Raw genomic sequence first — 21,469 nt, forward strand, 5'->3', positions numbered from 1 at the left:
ATTGATGATCGAAAGTTGCTGATTGATTTGGATTCCACTAAAGCTAGTCTTTCCTTAGGAGTTGACTAGGACTTGAGGAACCAAATTGATTCATCCACTTGAATTTCCTTCAAAATTAGAGGGTTAACTAAGTGGGAGCAATGAACAATTCTCATCACAATTGATAAGGATAACTAGGATAGGACTTCCAGTTCTCATACCCTGCCAAGAGCTCTTCTAGTTATTAGTTTATTCCTTTTGCAATTTTCAATTATTGTTTCCTATCCAAAACCCCAAAACACACTTTTTCATAACCAATTGTAAGCACACTTCCCTACAATTCCTTGAGAGACGACCCGAGGTTTGAATACTTCGGTTATCAATTTTATTAGGGGTTTGTTACTTGTGACAAACAAAACTTTGCATGAAAGGATTCTTTGTTGGTTTAGAAGCTATACTTTCAACGAGAACATATTTGTGAAATTCTTTACCAGCAGGAATCCGTTCATCAAAATGGCGCCGTTTCTGGGGATCGAACCCGGGTCGTCCACGTGACAGGCGGAAATACTCATCACTATGTTATGCCTAGCACTCATGAGTCAGAGGTGCCGGTTGCTATGATTATCCTCATTTCGTGCGTTATGGAAGGAAAGGACCTATACCTTCTAATGAGCGGATAATTTATACGCTTTTTGGCATTGTTTTTAGGTAGTTTTTAGTAAGTTCAAGCTACTTTTAGGGATGTTTTCATTAGTTTTTATGTTAAATTCACATTTCTGGACTTTACTATGAGTTTGTGTATTTTTCTGTGATTTCAGGTAATTTCTGGCTGAAATTGAGGGACTTGAGCAAAACTCTGAAAAAGGCTGACAAAAGGACTGCTGATGCTGTTGGAATCTGACTTCCCTGTACTCGAAATGGATTTTATGGAGCTACAGAACTCCAAATGGTGCGCTCTCAACGGCGTTGGAAAGTAGACATTCAGAGCTTTCCAGCAATATATAATAGTTCACACTTTATTCGGAAATTGACGACGTAAATTGGCGTTGAACACCAAGTATATGCTGCTGTCTGGAGTTAAACGCCAGAAACACGTCATGATCCGGAGTTGAACTCCAAGAAAAGCCTCAGCTCGTGGATAGATCAAGCTCAGCCCAAGCATACACCAAGTGGGCCCCGGAAGTGGATTTATGCATCAATTACTTACTCATGTAAATCCTAGTAGCTAGTCTAGTATAAATAGGATAAGTTACTATTGTATTAGACATCTTGTGACAGTTTAATCTTTTGACTATTCGGTCTCTTGATCATTCAGGGTGCTGGCCATTCGGCCATGCCTGAACCTTTTACTTATGTATTTTCAACAGTGGAGTTTCTGCACACCATAGATTAAGGGTGTGGAGCTCTGCTGTACCTCAAGTTTCAATACAATTATTATTACTTTCTATTCAATTCTCTTCTATCCTTATTCCAAGATATACGTTACACTTAACTTTGATGAATGTGATGATCTGTGACACTCATCATCATTCTCACCTATGAACGCGCGTGACTGACAACCACTTCCGTTCTACTCTAGGCCAGGCGCATATCTCTTAGATTCCCCAACAGAATCTTCGTGGTATAAGCTAGATAGATGGCGGCATTCATGAGGATCCGGAAAGTCTAAACCTTGTCTATGGTATTCCGAGTAGGATTCTGGGATTGAATGACTGTGACGAGCTTCAAACTCCTGAAGGCTGGGCGTGATGACAAGCGCAAAAGAATCAAGGGATTCTATTCCAACCTGATTGAGAACCGACAGATGATTAGCCGTGCTGTGACAGAGCATAGGAACGATTTCACTGAGAGGATGGGATGTAGCCATTGACAACGGTGATGCCCTACATACAGCTTGCCATGGAAAAGAGTAGGAAGGATTGGATGAATGTAATAAGAAAATAGAGATACGAGAGGAGCACAGCATCTTCACACACTTATCTGAAATTCCCACTATTGCTTTACATAAGTATTTCTATCCTTTTTATTTTCTATTTATTATTAATTTTCGAAACCCAAAATCTTTTAATCTGCCTAACTGAGATTTACAAGGTGACCATAGCTTGCTTCATGCCAACAATCTCTGTGGGATCGACCTTTACTCACGTAAGGTATTACTTGGACGACCCAGTACACTTGCTGGTTAGTTGAATGGAGTTGTGTCCACACATAGTTGAAAAAGCAATGAATTTTACAAAATACAATAACAAAGGAATCACAATTTCGTCCACCAAGTTTTTGGCGCCGTTGCCGGGGATTGTTCGAGTATGGACAACTGACGGTTCATCTTATTGCTCAGATTAGGTAATTTTCTTTTCAAAAATATTTTTCAAAATTTTTCTTTTGTTTTTCGTTTTTCCAAAAATATTTTTGAAAAAAATTAATAAAAATCCAAAAAAAAATTAATAAAATCATAAAAATCAAAAATATTTTGTGTTTCTTGTTTGAGTCTTAAGTCAATTTTTAAGTTTGGTGTAAATTGCATGTTTTTAAAATTTATGCATGATTTTCGAAAATTCCATGCATTCATAGTGTTCTTCATGATCTTCAAGTTGTTCTTGACAAGTCTTCTTGTTTGATCTTGATGTTTTCTTGCTTTGTGTTGTTTGTTGTTTTTCATATGCATTTTTCGTTTGTTAGAGTCCATGCATTAAAGATTTCTAAGTTTGGTGTCTTGCATGTTTTCTTTGCATCAAAAATTTTTCAAAATTATATTCTTGATGTTCATCATGATCTTCAAAGTGTTCTTGGTGTTCATCTTGACATTCATAGTGTTCTTGCATGCATCTTGTGTTTTGATCCAAAATTTTCATGTTTGGGTCATTTTTGTGTTTTTCTCTCTCATCATAAAAAAATTCAAAAATCAAAAATATATCTTTTCCTTATTTTTCTCATATTTTCGAAAATTTGAGTTGACTTAGTCAAAAATTTTAAAAATTAGTTGTTTCTTACAAGTCAAGTCAAATTTTCAATTTTAAAAATCTTATCCTTTCAAAACTTTTTCAAAAATTAAATTTTTGCCTTTTTTCTTATTAATTTTCAAAATTTTTTTATATTTCAAAATCTTTTTCTTATCTTTTACATCATATTTTCGAAAATTAGCTAACAAGTAATGTGATTAATTCAAAAATTTGAAGTTTGTTACTTTCTTGTTAAGAAAGGTTCAATCTTTAAATTCTAGAATTTTATCTTTTAGTTTCTTGTTAGTCAAGTAATTAATTTTAATTTTAAAATCAAATCTTTTTCAAAATATCTTTTTTATCTTTTTAATCATATCTTTTTATCTTATCTTTTATATCATATCTTTTTCAAAATTTTATCTTTTTTCAAAAAAATTTGATTTCAAAATATCTTATCTAACTTCTTATCTTCTTATCTTTTCAAATTTGATTTTAATATCTTTTTCAACTAACTATTTAACTTTTTGTTTGTTTCCTATCTTTTTCAAAACCAACTAACTACTCTTCCCTCTCTAATTTTCGAAATATCTCATTTCTTTTTCAAAAATTCTTTTTTGTTTTAAATTTTAATTTTAATCTTATCTTATCTCTAATTTTCGAAAATTACTAACCCCTTTTTCAAAATTATTTTTGAAATTCTCCCTCTCCTTTCTTATTCTATTTATTTATTTAATTACTAACACTTCTCTTCACCCCTCTCCACCTAATATCCGAATCCTCTCTTCTACATTCTTCTCCCCTTTCTTTTTCTACTAACATAAAGGAATCTCTATACTGTGACATAGAGGATTCCTCTTCTTTTCTTGTTTTTTTCTCTTTTATATGAGCAGGAACAAGGATAAAGGCACTCTTGTTGAAATTGATCCAGAACCTGAAAGGACTCTGAAGAGAAAATTAAGAGAAGCTAAATTACAACAATCCAGAAGTAACCTTTCAGAAATATTAGAACAAGAGAAGGATATGGCAGCCGAAAATAATAATAATGCAAGGAGAATGCTTGGTGACTTCACAAAGCCAACGTCCAAGTTTGATGGAAGAAGCATCTCCATTCCTGCCATTAGAGCCAACAACTTTGAGCTGAAACCTCAGCTAGTTGCCTTAATGCAACAAAACTGCAAGATTTATGGACTTCCATCTGAAGATCCTTACCAGTTTTTAACTGAGTTCTTGCAGATCTGTGAGACTGTAAAGACGAATGGAGTTGATCCTGAAGTCTACAGACTCATGCTTTTCCCTTTTGCTGTAAGAGACAGAGCTAGAATATGGTTGGATTCACAACCCAAGGATAGCCTGGACTCCTGGGATAAGCTGGTCACTGCCTTCTTGGATAAATTCTTTCCTCCTCAAAAGCTGAGCAAGCTGAGAGTGGATGTTCAAACCTTCAAGCAAAAAGATGGTGAATCCCTCTATGAAGCTTGGGAAAAATACAAGCAGCTGACCAAAAGATGTCCATCTGACATGTTTTCAGAATGGACCATTTTAGATATATTCTATTATGGCCTATCTGAATTTTCGAAAATGTCATTGGACCATTCTGCAGGTGGATCTATTCACCTAAAGAAAACGCCTGAAGAGGCTCAAGAACTCATTGACATGGTTGCAAACAACCAATTCATGTACACCTCTGAGAGGAATTCCGTGAATAATGAGATACCTCAGAAGAAAGGAGTTTTTGAAATTGATGCTCTGAATGCCATATTGGCTCAGAACAAAGTGTTGACTCAACAGGTCAACATGATCTCTCAAAGTCTGAATGGATGGCAACACGCATCCAACAGTACTAGAGAGGCAGCTTCTGAAGAAGCTTATGATCCTGAGAACCCTGCCATGGCAGAGGTTAATTACATGGGTGAACCTTATAGAAACACCTATAACTCATCATGGAGAAATCAACCAAATTTCTCATGGAAGGATCAACAAAAGCCTCAACAAGGCTTTAACAATGGTGGACGCAATAGGCTGAGCAATAGCAAGCCATATCCATCATCTTCTCAGCAACAGACAGAGAATTCTGAACAAAACACTTCTAATTTAGCAAATATAGTCTCTGATATGTCAAAGGCCACTTTCAGTTTCATGAATGAAACAAGATCCTCCATCAGAAATCTGGAGGCACAAGTGGGCCAGCTGAGTAAGAAAGTCATTGAAACTCCTCCCAGTATTCTCCCAAGCAATACAGAAGAGAATCCAAAAGGAGAGTGCAAGGCCATTGATGTGATCAATGTGGCCGAATGCACAAGGGAGGAGGAGGACGAAAATCCTAGTGAGGAAGACCTCCTGGGACGTCCTTCAAGCAAGAAGGAGTTTCCTATTAAGGATCCAAAGGAATCTGAGGCTCATACAGAGACCATAGAGATTCCATTAAATCTCCTTCTGCCATTCATAAGCTCTGAAGACTATTCTTCCTCTGAAGAGGATGAAGATGTGACTGGAGAGCAAGTTGCTCAATACTTAGGAGCTATCATGAAGCTGAATGCCAAGTTGTTTGGTAATGAGACTTGGGAAAGTGAACCTCCCTTGCTCATTAATGCCAAGTTGTTTGGCACCATGACCTTTGAAAAGGCTCTATGTGATCTGGGGTCAGGGATAAATCTTATGCCACTCTCTGTAATGGAGAAGTTGGGGATCATTGAGGTACAACCTGTCTTATTCTCATTACAATTGGCAGACAAGTCATTGAGACAAGCTTATGGAATAGTGGAGGATGTGTTAGTAAAGGTTGAAGGCCTTTACATCCCTGCTGATTTCATAATCTTAGACACTAGGAAGGAAGAGGATGAATGCATCATCCTTGGAAGACCTTTCCTAGCCCTGGCAGGAGCTGTGATAAATATCAACAGAGGTGAATTAGTCCTTCAATTGAATGGGTACTACCTTGTGTTTAAGGCACATGGCCATCCTTCCGTGACAAAAGAGAGTAAGCATGAAAAGCTTCTCTCAGTTCAGAGTCAAGAAGAACCCCCACAGTCAAACTCTAAGTTTGGTGTTGTGAGGCCACAACCAAACTCTAAGTTTGGTGTTAAGATCCCATATCCAAACTCTAAGTTTGGTGTTGGGACTATACAACATTGACCTGATCACCTTGTGGCTCCATGAGAGCCACTGTCAAGCTATTGACATTAAAGAAGCGCTTGGTAGGAGGCAACCCAATTTTATCTAATTTTTATTTTATATTATTTTATTTTTATTTTGTGTTTTATTAGGTACATGATCATGAGGAGTCACGAAAAATCATAAAAATTAAAAACAGAATCAAAAACAGCAGAAGAAAAAATCACACCCTGGAGGAAGCACAGGCTGGCGTTCAATGCCAGTAAGATGCATCTGGCCGGCGTTCAACGCCAGAACAGAGCATCATTCTGGCGCTGAACGCCAGAAACAAGCAACATTCTGGTGCTGAACGCCAGGAATGTGCCTAAGAGGAAGAGCTGGCACTGAACGCCAGTAACAAGCATGAAACCGGCGTTCAACGCCAGAAACATGCTTTACATGGGCGTTGAACGCCCAGAAGGTGCACCACACGGCGTTTAAATGCCAGAATGGTGTGCAAAGGCATTTTACATGCCTATTTGGTGTAGGAATGGAATTCCTTGACACCTCAGGATCTGTGGACCCCACAGGATCCCCACCTAACATATTCCCACCTTACCTCCTAATCCTATTTTACTTTTCCCCATGTCACACTTCCCAACACTCTTCACCAATCACCTCAATCCCTCTTCCCAATCACACCCTTCACCACTCACATCCATCCACTCTTCCCCATAAACCCCACCTACCTTCAAAAATTCAAAAACCATTTTCCCACCCATTCCCACCCTAAATGGCCGAATACACACTACCCCCTCTCCCTATATATACCCTTCCATTTTACTTCATTTTCACACAACACAACCCCCCTCTTCTATACCTTGGCCGAACCTACACTTCCCCTTCTCCTCCATATTCTCTTCTTCTTCTTCTTCTTCTCTTCTTTCTTCTATTGCTCGAGGACAAGCAATATTTTAAGTTTGGTGTGGTCAAAGCACAATCTTTTTTGTTTTCCACTACCATCAATGGCACCTAAGGCCGGAGAATCCTCTAGAAAAGGAAAAGGGAAGACAAAAGCTTCCACCTCCGAGTCATGGGAAATGGAAAGATTCATCTCCAAGAGCCATCAAGACCACTTCTATGATGTTGTGGCAAAGAAGAAGGTGATCCCTGAGGTCCCTTTCAAGCTCAAGAAAAATGAGTATCCGGAGATCCGACATGAGGTCCGAAGAAGAGGTTGGGAAGTCTTAACCAACCCCATGCAACAAGTCGGAATCTTAATGGTTCAAGAGTTCTATGCCAATGCATGGATCACTAGGAACCATGATCAAAGTATGAACCCGAATCCAAAGAATTATCTCACAATGGTTCGGGGAAATACTTAGATTTTAGTCCAGAAAATGTGAGGTTGGCGTTTCACTTGCCCATGATGCAAGGAGATGAACGCCCCTACACTAGAAGGGTCAACTTTAATCAAAGGTTGAACCAAGTCCTAATGGACATATGTATGGAAGGAGCTCAATGGAAGAGAGACTCCAAAGGCAAGCCAGTTCAACTAAGAAGACTGGACCTCAAGCCTGTGGCTAGAGGATGGTTGGAGTTCATTCAACGCTCCATCATTCCTACTAGCACCCGATCTGAAGTTACTATGGATCGGGCCATCATGATTCATAGCATCATGATTGGAGAGGAAGTAGAAGTTCATGAGGTCATCTCCAATAAAATCTACAAAATAGCCGACAAGTCCTCCACAATGGCACGGCTAGCTTTTCCTCACCTTATTTGCCATCTATGTTACTCAGCTGGAGTTATCATAGAAGGAGACATCTCCATTGAGGAGGATAAGCCTATCACCAAGAAGAGGATGGAGCAAGCAAGAGAGACCCCTCACGGTTCTCAAGAGATGCATGAGGAAGCTCATCATCAAGAAATCCCTGAGATGCCTCAAGGGATGCACTTTCCTCCCAACAACTATTGGGAGCAACTCAACACTTCCTTAGAAGATTTGAGCCACAATGTTGAACAATTAAGGGTGGAACATCATGAACACTCCATCATTCTCCATGAAATAAGAGAAGATCAAAGAGCAATGAGGGAGGAGCAACAAAGGCAAGGAAGAGACATAGAAGAACTTAAGGACATTGTTGGTCCTTCAAGAAGAAGATGCCACTAAAGGTGGATTCATTCCTTGTTCTTTATTTCTTTCTGTTTTCGGTTTTTATGTTGTGTTTATCTATGTTTTGTGTCTCTACTTCATGATCATTAGTATGTAGTAACCATGTCTTAAAGCTATGAATAAAATCCATTAATCCTTCACCTCTCTTAAATGAAAAATGTTTTAATTCAAAAGAACAAGAAGTACATGAATTTCGAATTTATCATTGAATTTAATTTAATTATATTGATGTGGTGACAATACTTCTTGTTTTTTGAATGAATGCTTGAACAGTGCATATTTTTGATCTTGTTGTTTATGAATGTTAAAACTGTTGGCTCTTGAAAGAATGATGAACAAAGAGAAATGTTATTGATGATCTGAAAAATTATAAAATTGATTCTTGAAGCAAGAAAAAGTAGTGAAAAAAAGAAGGAAAAGCTTGCGAAAAAAATGGCGAAAAAAATAGAAAGAAAAAGAAAAAGCAAGCAGAAAAAGCCAATAGCCCTTAAAACCAAAAGGCAATGGTAAAAAGGATCCAAGGCTTTGAGCATCAATGGATAGGAGGGCCCAAGGAAATAAAATCCAGGCCTAAGCGGCTAAATCAAAGCTGTCCCTAACCATGTGCTTGTGTCATGAAGGTCCAAGTAAAAAGCTTGAGACTGAGTGGTTAAAGTCGTGATCCAAAGCAAAAAGAGTGTGCTTAAGAGCTCTGGACACCACTAACTGGGGACTCTAGCAAAGCTGAGTCACAATCTGAAAAGGTTCACCCAGTTATGTGTCTGTGGCATTTATGTATCCGGTGGTAATACTGGAAAACAAAATGCTTAGGGCCACAGCCAAGACTCATAAGTAGTTGTGTTCAAGAATCAACATACTTAATTAGGAGAATCAATAACACTATCCGAAATTCTAAGTTCCTAGAGAAGCCAATCATTCTAAAACTTCAAAGGAAAAAGTGAGATGCCAAAACTGTTCAGAAACAAAAAGCTACAAGTCCCGCTCATCTAATTAGAATTAATATTCATTGATATTTTGGGATTTATAGTATATTCTCTTCTTTTTCTCCTAATTGATTTTCAGTTGCTTGGGGACAAGCAACAATTTAAGTTTGGTGTTGTGACGAGCGGATAATTTATACGCTTTTTGGCATTGTTTTTAGGTAGTTTTTAGTAAGTTCAAGCTACTTTTAGGGATGTTTTCATTAGTTTTTATGTTAAATTCACATTTCTGGACTTTACTATGAGTTTGTGTGTTTTTCTGTGATTTCAAGTAATTTCTGGCTGAAATTGAGGGACTTGAGCAAAAGTTTGAAAAAGGCTGACAAAAGGACTGCTGATGCTGTTGGAATCTGACCTCCCTGCACTCGAAATGGATTAAAACTCCAAATGGCGTGCTCTCAACGGTGTTAGAAATTAGACATTCAGAGCTTTCCAGCAATATATAATAGTCCACACTTTATTTGGAAATTGACGATGTAAATTGGCGTTGAACGCCAAGTACATGCTGCTGTCTGGAGTTAAACGCCAGAAACACGTCATGATCCGGAGTTGAACGCCCAAAACACGTTATAACTTGGAGTTCAACTCCAAGAAAAGCCTCAGCTCGTGGATAGATCAAGCTCAGCCCAAGCATACACAAAGTGGGCCCCGAAAGTGGATTTATGCATCAATTACTTACTCATGTAAACCCTAGTAGCTAGTCTAGTATAAATATGATAAGTTACTATTGTATTAGACATCTTATGACAGTTTAATCTTTTGACTATTCGGTCTCTTGATCATTCAGGGGGCTGGCCATTCGGCCATGCCTGAACCTTTTACTTATGTATTTTCAACAGTGGAGTTTCTGCACACCATAGATTAAGGGTGTGGAGCTCTGCTGTACCTCAAGTTTCAATACAATTATTATTACTTTCTATTCAATTCTCTTCTATCCTTATTCCAAGATATACGTTACACTTAACTTTGATGAATGTGATGATCCGTGACACTCATCATCATTCTCACCTATGAACGCGCGTGACTGACAACCACTTCCGTTCTACTCTAGGCCGGGCGCATATCTCTTAGATTTCCCAACAGAATCTTCATGGTATAAGCTAGATAGATGGCGGCATTCATGAGGATCCGGAAAGTCTAAACCTTGTCTATGGTATTCCGAGTAGGATTCTGGGATTGAATGACTGTGACGAGCTTCAAACTCCTGAAGGCTGGGCGTGATGACAAGCGCAAAAGAATCAAGGGATTCTATTCCAACCTGATTGAGAACCGACAGATGATTAGCCGTGCTGTGACAGAGCATAGGAACGTTTTCACTGAGAGGATGGGATGTAGCCATTGACAACGGTGATGCCCTACATACAGCTTGCCATGGAAAAGAGTAGGAAGGATTGGATGAATGTAATAAGAAAATAGAGATACGAGAGGAGCACATCATCTTCACACACTTATCTGAAATTCCCACTATTGCTTTACATAAGTATTTCTATCCTTTTTATTTTCTATTTATTATTAATTTTCGAAACCCAAAATCTTTTAATCTGCCTAACTGAGATTTACAAAGTGACCATAGCTTGCTTCATGCCAACAATCTCTGTGGGATCGACCCTTACTCACGTAAGGTATTACTTGGACGACCCAGTACACTTGCTGGTTAGTTGAACGGAGTTGTGTCCACACATAGTTGAAAAAGCAATGAATTTTACAAAATACAATAACAAAGGAATCACAATTTCGTCCACCACCTTCCATGGTTCATCAGGAAATACATGTCTCAAGTTCATGTCAGAGGCACCCTGCCATTTTCCTACTTGGTCACCCAGATGGCCCGCCGAGCTGAGGTGCCTTGGGAGCTTGAGGATGAGAGGCCACCGGTTGACGACTGCAAAAAGATTATTCCACATGGCAAGCGGTTCGGACCTCTAGGCCAAATACCACCTTCTCTTACTGCCTCTACTAACGCGGCCACGTCCTCCGCAGCACCTTCAACGCCTGCCTCACCACCCGCATCCACCGCACCATCATCTGCTTCCCAGCCAGTCTACCAACTCGTGCACTGCCTCTTTGAGCGCCTAAATTAGATAGAGCACACCAACCAGCGGCGTTATGAGCAGCCTGAGCATCGCAATAAGTGACACTATGAGCATCTGAAGTTGATGATGAGGTCGGGACATACTGAAATTGCCTCCGAGCCTGACACACCATCGGAGCACTCTGAGGAGGAGGAGGATGAGCAGGAGGAGGATGCACAGGTAGAGGCCCATCAGCAGGCACATCATGAGGAGCCTCAAGCCTGAGCAGCCTACAGAGCCTCCTGCCCTTGCACAGCCAGAGCCCATAGAGCCAACAGCACACCCTTCAGGAGGCGATGATAGTTCACACTCGGCTTGACTATAGCATCGAGGACGATGCTGTGATATAAGTGTGGGGTGGTCACCGTCTCTGACGAATTATATTTTGGTGAACTATTTCAGACTTTTTATCCTATTTTGCTTTATTCTGTATTTTGCTTTATTTTATTTTTCTTTTAGTACTTGCACATTTCTACTTTATTGTACTCTTGTTTATTTTTACTTTGTTGCATTTTGTACTTTGGGCTTGTATATATCTTAGATATTTAGCTTGAATTGCATTTTTTGTTTTTTAGTGGTGATGTGGAAAAACTATAGATTATTGAGCTTAGTTTACCCCTTTGGCATATGAGAAATCAGTTTGATTGAAAATAGGGATAAACTAAAATATTTTAGTTTTTCATAATCATAACATCTCATTTAGTATATATATATAATAATAAATGTAGGTCAATTGATGAAATTTTCGAGGAATATACCTTTTTCTTAGAAAAAGCAATTATAGATTCACATTAAATTGAGTTAATACTTTTTGATAACTTGCATGATATGTATATGTAGTTGGAATATGGTTTTAAGCTAAGAACACACAACTCGTGAGTTTTTGAGCTTAATTATATGGTTACATTATTTGACCATAATATTTTATTCTTGTGTGTTTTCTTCTCCATGATTGTAATCTATAGTTTGTTCCATTCTATATGTCCATTGTTTAATGTATTTACATGCATACATATGATTGAGACCATTAATTACTATTAGCTCACTTACCCCAAATAGCCTACCACTTCAATTACCTTTGTTTGCCACTTTGAAGCTTTTAACCCCATTTATTCTTTATATTACCACATCACTAGCCTTAAGCGGAAAAACAATTAATTACCTGATTTGAATCTTTGGTTAGTTTAAGATAGTATGTTAACTAAGTGTGGGAAACTGTGGGAAACCTGGGTTAATGGGAATGTGTTATGTTTGAATATTGGGAATTTGGGTATATACTCATGTGAGACATGAAAAACCATATGCATTGATATGTTGTGTTTACTTTCAAGTTAAAAAAAAAATTTAAATTTAATAAATAAGGGACAAAATTACCCCAATATTGAGTTTAATAAAGGATCAATGCATATATGGTGAAATTAAAGAAAATTTGATGCATGAGTATGTGAAATATCCAAAAGTGGGAATTATGAATAGCTAGAAATAACTTCATATATATAGAGTGTGTGTATGTTAGGTGAGAGCTTAGGTTAGTCAAGGATTCATATTATAGCTCACTTGGCCATACATATATCATTACCTTATCTTAGCCCCATTACAACCTTGAAAAGACCTCAAAATGTTTGCATTTGTACATTAAATATTTGTTGATTGGTTAGATGAACAACAATTTTTAGAAAGCATGACTGGAGAGGAGTAAAGTGATTGACCCTAGACACTTGAGAGACTAGAGTGCATATACAAATCCAGTGAGGGTTCAAGGGCTCATTTCCATATGTCCATGTTCGATCATTACTTGTCTTGCAAGTTTGTGAACTCTTTTGATTAACTCAACTGAAGTCTGAATGTGTTTTGATATGATTGATTTAGCCCTTGATTGTGCATATATGATTTCTTGGAAATTTGACTCAATTTGACCACATGTATGCCTATATATATATATATATATATATATATATATATATATATATATATATATATATATATATAGTAATTAGAATAGCATGATGCATGTAGGTAGCTCGCATCTAGGTAGATTGCATTGCATAAGTTCCACCATCCTGCTTTCACTATTTTGGTTCTCTTGAACTTAGCAAGAGGACATGCTACTGTCTAAGTGTGGGGAGATTGATAAACCGCTATTTTATGGTTTATCTTTGCTCAATTAAGTGGTTTTTATCAATTCTTTACTCACTTATTCATACAATTTGCATGATTTTACAAATCCTTCCTAATTCTGTGATATAATTGAAAACATGTTTCTTAAGCCTTTAAATTGTGTATTTTAACTCCCCTTTTTTACCATCGACGCCGTGATTTGTGTGTTAAGTGTTTTCAGGCTTTATAGGGCAGGAATGGCTTAGAGGATGGAGAGGAAGCTTGCAAAAATAGAAGAAACACAAGAAACAAAGGAGATAGCCAGCGAGAATCGACGTGCACGCATGGCTCACGCGTGCGCGTGACTTGAAGATTTTCACAGCGACGCGTGGGACGCGTACGCGTGACCTTGAGACTTGCACATCGACGCATACGCGTGACTGACGCGTACGCATGACATGCGCCACGTGCAGAAAACGCAGAAAATGCTGGGGGTGATTTCTGGGCTCCATTTTGGCCCAGTTCCAAGCTTGAAAACATAGAATAGAAGCTGCAGAGTGGGGAAATCATGAGTGATACAACTTTTCATTCACAATTTTAGATTTTAGATGTAGTTTTCTAGAGAGAGAGGAGCTCTCTAGGTTTTAGGACTTTTAGGTTAGCTATTTTCAATTTTAGATTTCTACTCTATTTCAATTTAGTTTCTCTTCTACTCTTATTTGTCTTAGCATTCTAGTTTATTTATTTCCCTTATTGATTACTTTATCTTCTCATTTAGTTTACGAATTCTCATGTTAGACTTGATTTTCTATTTAATGCAATTTGAGGTATTTTATATTTATGATTCCTTTCTTCAATTTATGTTATTGATGCTTTCAATTGGTTGTTTGGATTTTATTCTCTCTTGTTGCTTTTCTATGCTTTTATGTTGTGCCTTTCAAGTGTTTGATAAAATGCTTGGTTGGATTCTAGAGTAGATTTTTATATTCTTTGCATTGATTGAGTAATTGGTGACACTTGAGTTATCAAACTCCTTTGTTGATTGATGATCGAAAGTTGCTGATTGATTTGGATTCCACTAAAGCTAGTCTTTCCTTAGGAGTTGACTAGGACTTGATGAACCAAATTGATTCGTCCACTTGACTTTCCTTCAAAATTAGAAGGTTAACTAAGTGGAAGCAATGAACAATTCTCATCACAATTGATAAGGATAACTAGGATAGGTGACGCAGGAGCAAGTAGGGTTAGTAGGTTAATTATATTAGTTAATTGTAATAAGGGAATACAAGTCCCATATTGTTTAGGATAGTGAACTTTGTGTTATGTTTTAGTCCCACATCGTCCAAATGAAGGCTTTTCCTTCTGCTACCAGTATAAATAACTCATGTACCTTTTATTTATAAAATAGAGTTGAAGTTTATTTTTGAATATGAAATAAGCTGTGTGCTTATTTCCCTCTAGGCTCTTTGAAAGTAAGAGGTGCATCCTTGGCTTAGCCAACCAAGGTGGGTTTATGGCTATTTACACCATAGTGGGGTTATTAACCTCGCCAAGATTGGTGGCCCAAGTGACGTCCCGGCGTCAGTTTGGTATCAGAGCAAGGTCGGTTCTCGTGGCCTTCACATTGCTTTAGTAGAATTTTATTTGATTTGTGGTGCAGGTTTTTGGCGTGGATTCGCTAATGGGATCTTTTGGTGTGGATTCATCAATGAGATCTTCTGTTGCCACGGATCTTGTAAAATTTTATCCGATTTGTGAGTGCGGGTCTTTGGTGTGGAGTCACCAATAGGATCTTTTGGTGTGGATTCATCAATGAGATCAATCAATCTTTTGGTGTGGATTCATCAATGAGATCGATTATCTGCTGTCACAAGTCTTTTCACGCAGGAGTTCTTTCAACCCAGGGAGAATGACGCAGGAGCAAGTAGGGTTAGTAGGTTAATTATATTAGTTAATTGTAATAAGGGAATACAAGTCCCATATTGTTTAGGATAGTGAACTTTGTGTTATGTTTTAGTCCCACATCGTCCAAGTTATGAAGGCTTTTCCTTCTGCTACTAGTATAAATAACTCATGTACCTTTTATTTATAAAATAGAGTTGAAGTTTATTTTTGAATATGAAATAAGCTGTGTGCTTATTTCCTTCTAGGCTCTTTGAGAGTAAGAGGTGCATCCTTGGCTTAGCCAACCAAGGTGGGTTTATGGCTATTTTCACCATAGTGGGGTTATTAACCTCGCCAAGATTGGTGGCCCAAGTGACGTCCCGGCGTCAATAGGACTTCCAGTTCTCATACTTTGCCAAGAGCTCTTCTAGTTATTAGTTTATTCCTTTTGCAATTTTCAATTCTTTTTTCCTATCCAAAATCCTTAAACACACTTTTCCATAACCAATTACAAGCACACTTCCCTACAATTCCTTGAGAGATGATCCGAAGTTTGAATACTTCGGTTATCAATTTTATTAGGGGTTTGTTACTTGTGACAAACAAAACTTTTCATGAAAGGATTCTTTGTTAGTTTAGAAGCTATACTTTCAACGAGAACATATTTGTGAAATTCTTTACTAGCAGGAATCCGTTCATCATAGAGCATGAGACGCGAGTTCTTACTAGCAAAGCTTAGTTAGAAATGACAGGCTCGGCGAGAGCGATGCATCCGTAAACGGCTTCTCAATCAGAGCTCCGTAGCTCAAGTTATGGTCAAATGAAGGAGAAGATGAATAGCGAAATCTCAATCTCTCTTCCACAACTCAATGCCCCTCAGTCTCTCTTTAGGTCAAAATGAGCTGAATGCTCATTAATTGGCACTTATATATGTTGGACTTGGGCCCAATCTAACCCGTTAGCATTTTAGATCCGTTTGACTCAATTTTGGGTCAAACCTTTAGAATTAGTGCCCAATTTTCAATCTAAATTATTTTTGTCCTTTCAAAATAATAGATTCAATTTTAAAAAATCTTTTTTTTCTCAATACGCGATACCAGATAGACTAGTGCTGGTACTGTCGGCTTAAGCATCGGTATGCATTTTTACAAAAAAATTTTGCAAAAAATACATTTTCCCACTCAAAAAAATCTATTGAATTCAAATTTCACCTTTTTAATTTCAAATTATTATTTCTAAATTTTTGAACCTATTCCAGGCAATTAAATTATTATTTTATTAAAACTGTTATTCCGGTTCTTACACCCTTACCCCCAACTTTTCAAACCCTAACCTCATCTAGCTACCCCACAACCAGTCCCCAACCCCACTTTCAATCTCAATCCTCTTCCCTATATTCAACCTCTTCCTCTTACCACACCCATAACCCCAACCCAAGATCCCCTCCCTCCTCCTTACGCCTTACATACACCTCCTACATTGCATTCTATAAATGATACTTCCAATATACGCAATGACATACATGCATCATTATCTGCTATACCTGTATCTGTGTCTGATTACTCTGCGGTTGCTGATAATACTACTACTGTCACTAATTCGCCTCCCAGCAATGTCACTCCTATTGCAGGTGCTAATCAATCAGCCAGGATTGAAATTGTGCTACTAGCTATAGCTCAAACAAACCTGCATCCGACACAAACAAGAAGCAAATCTGAAATTTTCAAACCCAATACAGATGCAGCAGTAGTGCAAGAAGGTGATCCTGACCTCTCAGAGAACCTGCTTCCGACAGTGGCACAGGCCCTCGCCTGTCCCCATTAGCGAAGAGCAATGGAGGAGGAATATAAAGTCCTAATGAGGAACCACACTTGGCAGCTAGTCCCCAAACTTGCTCCTAACTCATCCCCTATCATTGGTTGTAAATGGGCCTTTAGGATAAAGAGACACCCCAATGGCACCATTCAAAAGTACAATGTTAGATTGGTGGCAAAGGATTTTCACTAGAAGGAAGGCGTGAAGTTTGATCAAGTCTTTAGTCTTATAGTGAGGCCACCCACTGTGAGAATCATGTTGACCTTGGCATTGGCAAAAGGATGGAGGATAAGGCAATTTGACTTCAACAACACGTTCTTAAATAGGGATCTTAAAGAAACAGTATACATGACTCAACCGAAGGGTTTCTCTTACCCCACCATCTGAATAATGTGTGCAAACTTCAGAGGTCACTATATGGGTTAAAGCAGGTGCCTCGTGCATGGTTCACGAAGCTCAAGACAATCCTCAATGGATTTGGATTCCACACACTATCTCATATACGTCTCTCTTCACAAGATTTATAGCATCCTCAGCAACATATATTCTTCTTTATGTTGACGATATCATGGTCACAGGAAGCTCAAATTCTGAAATTACCACACTGATCAGTCAGCTTAACTCAATTTTTTCTTTAAATGACTTGGGAGAAATGAATTATTTCTTGGGTATTGAAGCTATTAGGCAAAATGACAATGAAATACTCCTCTGCGAAACCAAGTACATCAAGGAGCTACTTGTAAGAGCGGAAATGCACAATGCAGAAGCCATGCCTACACCAATGGCTTCCAGCTTGAAACTCTCTGTGTTTGATGGTGAAGCATTTCAGAAACCAGAATTGTACAGATCCATTGTAGGAGGCCTCCAATATGCAAAAATCATAAGACCAGACATCACCTTTGCTGTCAATAAAGTCTCACAATTTATGCACCAACATCTAGAAATTCACTGGAGAGCTGTCAAAAGAATACTCAGGTACTTAGCTGGCATAACACAACATGGCTTAAGGTTTCAAAAGTCGAGTGATTGTAGAATTTATTGCTTTACTAACTCAAATTAGGAGAGTGATGTTGATGATAAAAAGTTCACTAGTGACTTTTATGTTTACCTTGGACCCAACTTGGTCTCTTGGTCAATCAAAAAGCAGACAGTTGTGTCCCGAAATTTCACAGAAGCTGAGTACAGAGGAGTGGCACTGTGCCTCACTGAAATTATCTGGATTCAGAACCTGGTGAGTGAGATGAAAGTAACATGCTCTACCAAGCCATGCCTCTATTGTGATAGTCAAAGTGTTGTGCTCCTTGCAGTCAATCCTGTACTTCACAATAAAAGTAAACACTTTGAGCTAAACTTTCATTTTATTAGAGATTTTGTGGCCAACAAAAAGATTCATGTTCTTCATATTCCTTTCCATGACCAAATAGTTGATTGCCTTACAAAACCACTATCAAGTGCATCCTTCTTAAAATTCAAACCACAACTCAGAATTGTTGATCGAGAACTAGAAAGAGAAAGTAGAAATCTCAATAGCAGAGTTGATGTTGACAGCAACAAAGGAGTAGAGTCCAGCAACAAAATTAATGTTAATAGTAGCAGAGTTGATATTAACAGCAATAAAAGAATAGAGTTCAGCAACAGAATTAATGTTAATAACAATGACCCTGCACACACAAAAAACATATGCAATTAGTTAGAACTATCAAGCCAAATTAACAAAATTATTAGAAAATTAAGCCATAATTGTTAGAAAGTTAAGCCTTTATCTGTGTATATATACCACTCCTCATATCAACTTTCAGTTGTTGAATTCATTCATAATCTTTTTTCAAAATCTTCTAGCATCTTCTATCTTTCAGTTTCTCTCTACTTCTATCTTCTTCTTCTTCTCCTTCTTTTAGCTGCTTCGTTTTTTCTTCTTCCTAAGAAATCTAATACCTCACACATCTTGCTACAACCATCATGACCTCTTCCATGTGTTCTACAATCCCTTTACCCATTGCCCCTCCAATCTTTTCGAATACTTAATCTTCTCTGGCTGCCACCCCTCTCCGCCGTCGCTGCTTCTCTCGAATCCCGTTGCACAAACCCTCATTTCCTCTCCCTCATGACCATTTCCTTTCTTTATCCCCCGATTATTTTGTAAGTTGGAATCAGTACTCTTGCAAATCTTTTGCCGCCACGATGAAGCTCCGCAACATGACAGTTGTGACGACAACAATGAGCGTGCAGCGAGGCAGTGACGTTGAACGGATTTCTGCCACTTGACGTGCCACTACATCTACGGTTGCCTGTGTTCAACGGAGTAGTAGACCTTGTGCGGTAGGGCATGCCGTGAACCAGTTGATTCCAGCAACCATGATGAATTTCTTATTATTATTTGATATGGATAGGCTTCTAACAAGTGGAGGATACTTGTGGCTTAACAGATTGATTCTTCAAGAAAAAGGTGGACCTTGAAAAGATTTATATACCGTTGATTAAAAAAATTGGTTACAAGAAAGTCAAGTGTGCCACTGAAAATAAGTCTAATGATAGCGATATCAAGAATGGTGAAGTTTTTCTCATCCTATTGTTCTATAAGTCTACATCAAAAGAATAAGTTGCTATTGTTCCATAAGTTTACATCAAGACGATAAGGTGAAGTTTTTTCACTTTTTGATTTTTTGTTTTGATTTAATTTTAAGATTTTTTAATAATACTATTGAAAATAACAATAGTGATAAAAATGGAAAGGAAAAACAACCATTTGTACCCATAAATTTTATGAACGCTGACAAAAGTACCCATTAAAGAAGGAAACTAACGTTGTATCCATCAAAGATGGATTCTGTACGACAAAAATAGTCAAATCCTAAATTTATGTTGATTTTTTAATAAAATTCCAAAATTACCCCCACTATTATCTTCAACTCCTCCTCTCTTCTTTCCCAAATCTCAAACACTTCTATTGCCTAAAAACCTAATCTCAATACCTAAAAATCCCAAAATATCATTTTCCTAACCCTAATCTCAATATCCCTTTCAACAAATTTCAACCCTCTCTTTATTCAGCAATTTAACCTTTCTTCTTCTTCTTCTTCTGTGGCTTCAATGAACTTGTTGGGTTTCTCTCTCTCCCCTCAAGAACAACACACTACTACTACTACTCATCATCATCAAACTCGTTTTGGGCTATTCAATCTCACTGCACAAGATGATGTAATTGCTGCTGATGATGGAAACTGCTTCAATCTCACTCCTTCCACTCATACTGCTACTACTCTCAACCTCCTTCCTTTTCCCATCTATCAAGAACCCTTCAACAATCATCATCACCTTTCTACTCATCAAGGTTTAATAATTTCTTTTCTCTTTTAATTTCTCTATTATTATTACAAATTACTCTTTTTTTTTAATTTTCCTTTATCATCATAGATTGGAAGGAGAATAACTACATCAACCAAAACCTGCTATTGGAAACTTCATGCAACAACAATAACAATATCAACAACAACTACCACCACCATCCCCAACAACCCAAGCTCGAGAACTTCTTCGGTGGACACTCCTTCGCCGATCATCATCATGATTACGGTGCCAACTCATCGGGAGACTACCTCTTCCAAAACTGCTCTCAACCGGAAGTTACAGCAGGAGGAGGAGAATGCTCTGCCGGCGGCAGTGGTGGAAGCACAAACTCAATACACCATCAACACGTGTTGATGAAGAAGGTGGTAAAATTGATGAAAAGAATAAAGAGAGGTTGAAATTTGTTGAAAGGGGTATTGAGATTAGGGTTAAGAAAATGATAATTTGGGATTTTTAGGTATTGAGATTAAGGTTTTTAGGCAATGGAGATATTTGAGATTTGAAAAAGAAGAGAGGAGGGGTTGAAGATAATAGTGGGGGGTAATTCAGGAATTTTATTAAAAAAGTTAACATAAATTTAGAATTCGGCTACTTTTATCGTACGGAATCCATCTTTGATGGATATAACGTTAGTTTTCTTCTTTAATGGGTACTTTTGTCAGCATTCGTAAAGTTCAAGGGTACAAATGGTTGTTTTTCCAAATGAAAAAATGTTCCAAAATGAAGATGAAGAAGAAAAAAAAAAGGTATTTACGAAATTATTTTGATAAAGTTAAGGCTTTATTAGTTTTGTCTAACAATATAAACTTTTATAGTTATTAAATTTATTTAGATTTTTCGGGATTAATTTTATCTATACTTAAATATTTCATGATCAAAAATGATTGTTTACTCATTCTAATAAATTTAATTATAAGTCAGAAATATCGCTTTTTATTGGTTATGCTCAAAATCTTAAATGATACAAGTGTCTCACAAAATCTGAAAAGATCATGTTTTGTTTGATGAATCTTCTTTTCCATATAAATCTTTATTTTCTAATAACTCTCCTTCACATGTCTCAAATCAATTTCCTCATACTAATTTACC

Source organism: Arachis hypogaea, chromosome 4, assembly GCF_003086295.3.
Source record: "Arachis hypogaea cultivar Tifrunner chromosome 4, arahy.Tifrunner.gnm2.J5K5, whole genome shotgun sequence".
Lineage (NCBI taxonomy): Eukaryota > Viridiplantae > Streptophyta > Magnoliopsida > Fabales > Fabaceae > Arachis > Arachis hypogaea.